Below are 5,193 nucleotides of genomic sequence, written 5' to 3'. Positions count from 1 at the left end.
ATCATCTGCTGGTTTAGGCTAGCAGCCATGTTGTTGGCAGCATGCCCTCAAGGCCTTGAAAGTGGCACTAGTACCTGTTGGTTCAGATAACCTAAAAAATAAACAAACATTAGAAGATGAGCTTGCTTCCTTTGGAAGAAAAACAACATGCAATTCCTATCAAACAAGTGCTTGACAGAAGCATCAGACAATAAGGAAATGAATGTACACCCTATAGATCATGATGTTATAGGTTTGATCCCATCCATGCTGAGATGCAGGGGTGATGACACCAATGGAATTGGAAATAAATGGAGTATCATCTAAACCAAAAGAGCTAGCAAATATTCAGAGTTCAGAATTGTGACATGTAAAATGTTAAGGTAACAGGCAAGACAAGTTTAAGCGATATTATTCAGATAGGTAACTGAATCAACTGTTCAAATCATCCCACGTGGAACAATGAATATGAAAAGGGACATACTCAGTACATGACAATGTTTAATTAGCAGAAAAAAAACACTTGGGTGTCATATTAGCATATTCATATTTCTATACAACAATTCGATGACTTATCTATGCAATCATGGACCTTTAGACAATAGAGTTTCAGGCATAGGACAAACAAGCTATAGCAATTCTTATTCACTTAAGTATCACTATTTGTTGCTTTATAACAATGATGGCTTCGTTTGCTTGCTTGTCTTAGCCTACAGACTTCAACCGAAAGCAAGCAATGCAAGCAGCAGAGGAAGAGGAGAGCAGCAGGTGTGTACCATCTGGTCGTTGGTGAGGAGCAGCACATTGGGGATGGGGCTGAAGCCGGGATGCGTGTCCCCGCCGTGGCAGTAGCTCATCTGCGCCCTGAGCAGTGGCGGACCTAGCCGAAAATATGAGATAGGGCGGATCGCTATGTACAGATACAAAACTTGACCGATATACCAGTCTAACTATGTATGTATACCCTATCGATATTGTAATCCAATTACTATACCCCAGACCCCTCTTTACTTAATGCATCATGACCAAAATGTGTTTCTAAGGGCTTTTGCTTAAAAGGAAAGCAATAGAAGCAAAATGTCGCATCCTTAGCCACACTATATTCCAACCAATCATACTGTTGTAACCAATCACTTGTGGAATTTGTATTAGGAAAAAAGCTTTTCAAATCTGCAAAACCAATTAACCATTGAATTGATTTCACTAGTCAGAGATCAATCTTTATCTATTTATTTGACTAACAATTTTAATGGATAATGGATTAAGGGCAGTACCTATTTTCTTATACCGCTTCTGGCTCAATGGAGTTGGAGCTGCCGACCTCCTCGCCATGCTAGACGCATCACCGGCTCCAGCTTCATCTCTTCCCCCAATCGCTTCATCTCCTCTCCCATCCATCTTCTGTTGCCTACTAGGTGCTGGCGTCCTCGCTCCTCAGCCGCCTGAGCGTAGCCGCGTGTAGGGCCGCCCGTCGCCACTCGCTAGCCACTGGCGTAGGGGGCTAGGGGGTAGGGATGGGGAGCCGGAGAGGGGAGGCAAGGAGCATGGCCTGCCGGCCTAGAGCAGTGGAGCGCCGCCGCGAGTTGGATTGGAGCACCGTCGCCGAGCTCCTGAGCTGCTATGCGAGCGATTGAGCGAATGTGGGTGCACCCCTGGTCCCTCCAACTTGCCTTGCGCCAAGCCCTATTGCCATTGGGCCAGAAAATGGGCCACGACCCTTGAGGACTAGGGTGGGGATGGGCCTTATTTGCTAGACGGACCAATAGGAGGCATCTTCTTCAACCTCACACAGCTGACCAACTCGTGGCTGCGCTCGCTGACTCGTTCGACGGACGCCGTCGCCGATCGGAGAACTGAGGGTACTAGTGGAACTCACCGGAGAGGACCTAGGGCAGCCGCCCAAGCTCTCCCTATAGGTCAGTCCGCCTATGGCCTTGAGCATGGACTCGATGACGTACTACGGGTCGTCATCGTGCCCCGTGTCATCATCCTACAGGCCGAACTCGCCCTCTAGGTCATTGATGTCGTCCTCTTCCTCGTCGCCCGCCACACGTGAGAAGCCCTCACGACGCTGGTACTCGTAGCAGGCGTGGCAGTTGGTGGTGGGCACCGGCTTGCCCCCCCCCCCCTCGGGCAGCGAGGATGGCCGCCGTCGTCGCAACCGGGAGCGTAGTCGCCGCCGCGGCCTCCACATGCTCGGTTGGGGAGCTGAGGGCTGGTGAGAAGGGATCAGGCCTGGATCTCGACGGAGAATACAGAGACGGCGGCGAATGAACCCTAAACGAAAATATTCATCTTTTTTTAAAAGCAAATATTCATCTAACTATAGTACTTAAATCATACATCCCAACTATACTACTCAAAACATTATTTTTACAATTGTGGATTGACCGTTTTACCCTTGATTAAAAAAATTAACTAAAAAAGAGATTGTCACTTTTTTATTTAAAGTCCTAATTGAAGGGACCGTGACGCCTAAGAGGGGGGTGAATTAGACAACTTAAAATTCTAACTCTAAACTATGGCCTCTTTTTCTAACCCTAGCAAAACCTATGCAATAGATAAGCTATCTAGATGTGCAACTATGGTTTTGCTAGTGTGTTGCTATCTCTACCGCAAATGTAGTAAAGTAATCAATATAAATGCGGAAGCTAAAGAGCAAGGTAGAGATATGCAAACTCCTGTCGATGACTCCGGTATTTTTACCGAGGTATCGAGAAGCGTGCAAGCTTCTCCCTAGTCCTCGTTGGAGCCCCTCGCAAGGAATCCCTCGCAAGGGCCAAGCTCCTGGTCGGGTAACTCCGTGGATAGCCTCGGGCCTTCCCCATGCGCAAGTGGGTCTCCAATGTGCCTCTCGGCAAGCCTCTCCCGGATGCTCCCCGCTGTCTTCACTATCAAGCTTCCGGCCGAAACGCCGCGGGCCTTCTTCCCTTCGGTACACGGTGGCGGCCACACCACAACTGCGGTTGGTGTGATCTCGCAAGACTTCAAGCCCCTCCGATGTACAACACTTGTGCTCGCAAGCACGGGGTGGCAAGAGGTATGCAAACCTCACTAAACACTAGGCATACACCTAGAGCAAACGCATAAGCGGTGGTCTAATCAACCTAAGCACTTCGCAAAGCACTTATGCTAATCACCTAATAAAACACTAAGCACTATGCATGTGGAGATCACTAAAATGGTGTATCAACACCCTTGGTATGTTTCCTCAGTTCCACACTACTCAAATGGACGGTTGGGGGTTGTATTTATAAGCCCCACTGAGAAAGTAGCCGTTGGGGTCGAACTCCCGCAATTCTGCTACTGACCGGACGCTGAAACCATCCTGACTGGACGCGTCCGGTCGTCCCGACCGTTGTAGCCATGAACCACCAATCGGACGCTGCCAGCGTCCGGTCGCCTACCACCGGACGCGTCCAATCACAGTTTCGTGCGCCTGGAACCTCTCTGTACTCGATCGGACGCTGCGTTCCTGTGTCCGGTCGGTTGCCGCCAGCGTCCGGTCCTCGTGTCCGGTCGCCTGTCTGCCGAGCCACCGGTCCAGCGTCCGGTCGCGCTTCCAGCGTCCGGTCCTTACGTCCGGTCGCATCTGCGAGCTCATTTCTTTGTGATCTTGCGTGCGGCTTGGTTCCAATCTTCATGCTTGGACTTGGCTTGATCTTTTGGGTCTTCTCTTGTGCTTCAAAGGTCTTGCTTGAGGTGTTGATCATCGAATCATCACGTCGCCTTTGTCCAAGTTATGTTTTGCACCCTATTGAACTACAATACAAACACTTGCAAATTCATTAGTCCAATTTGGTTGTGTTGGTCATCAAAAACCAAAATCCAAAGTAAATGGGCCAAGGGTCCATTTTCCTTACAATCTCCCCCTTTTTGGTGATTGATGCCAACACGACCAAAGCAAGCAAATAATAAGAATTCAGAAGTTAAAAACTACCTACTTGCTAGGATGCAATGCAAAGGGCAAGGTTATATGATACTAATTGATAGATACCAATTGAAACTTTACTTAAAAGCTCGTCTTGCCCTTACAAATGTCCCCATGTGATATTATGGATTTAAATCCTAGCTTTCTAAAAAATTCTCCCACTACTTAGACTAATCCATAATTCACTTTCCTCCCTTTCTCGGACCATTACCACTTGTAGACATCAACTTGATGCTTGCCTTTGGTCCTTCAAATTCTCCCCCTTTGGCATCAAACACCAAAAAGGAAGACATTAGTAGCACAAGGGAGGGTCAAATTTCATGATCCTTTGTATATAGAGTGAAATGGATCACAAAATTTGACTCTCTTATTATATAGAATAAGCTCCCCCTAAATATATGCATACATATGGTAGAAAGCAAAGCATATGCATAATTAGCAATCTATTGTATAAGAGAGTTTAATCTATATAATGTATGGAGAAAGCATATAGATATGAAATGAAATCAACATGATGATGCTAATTGAAGAATAATGCTTAACTCCGGGGACTCCAATTTCCTTACAATGAGACTACTACACATGTGATAGGTTTAAAAAAATTGATACCATTTTGAAAAAGTGTTAGTCTCAAAGCATCCGAGTTGTAGAATAAGCTCCCCCTAAATTTGTGCACACAAGTGTTGAATACTTGTAAAACTTGTGCACATTGATTTAAGTATCACAATACCACTTGAAAGATGATATTTTGGAGAGATTATCTACAATTTAGACTATGGCACATATTAGATAATTAATTGTAAAACTAGCTATGTGCCGTGCTTTTAAACAATTTTAAACCATGTAGGTTTGCTCCAAGGATTGAAAATGAAACCGAGCAAGCCTACCATTTGATATACCTATTGAATGCATAACAAAAGATGTAAGCATGTAAATGCAAACATAGGCATAAAAGATAACTAGATGCTTTAATAGAATAACAATTGAAAAAACAAAACCAATTGAAATGAATACTAATTGGAAGTAATGACATCTAGTTACCTAACATGGGAAGGGGAATTTGGGTCCATAGTATCCACTAACCCACTTGGCAATAATTTTGTCCATCATGATGCACCCCATGAAATGCACCCAAATTTTGCCAAGTCTCCAAATTCCCCGAAATCCGACGGACTTCTCACTTCCCTTTTGGGATCCAAACCTTCTTGGTGCTCTTCATGTTGGAAATGATTTCCTTTGGCACCCAAAAGCGTTTGACCCCATTGTTGGCTTGCTTGTTCACC

This window comes from Miscanthus floridulus, chromosome 4 (assembly GCF_019320115.1).
Source record: "Miscanthus floridulus cultivar M001 chromosome 4, ASM1932011v1, whole genome shotgun sequence".
Classification (NCBI taxonomy): domain Eukaryota; kingdom Viridiplantae; phylum Streptophyta; class Magnoliopsida; order Poales; family Poaceae; genus Miscanthus; species Miscanthus floridulus.
Note: the sequence above shows the minus strand (reverse complement) of the source record.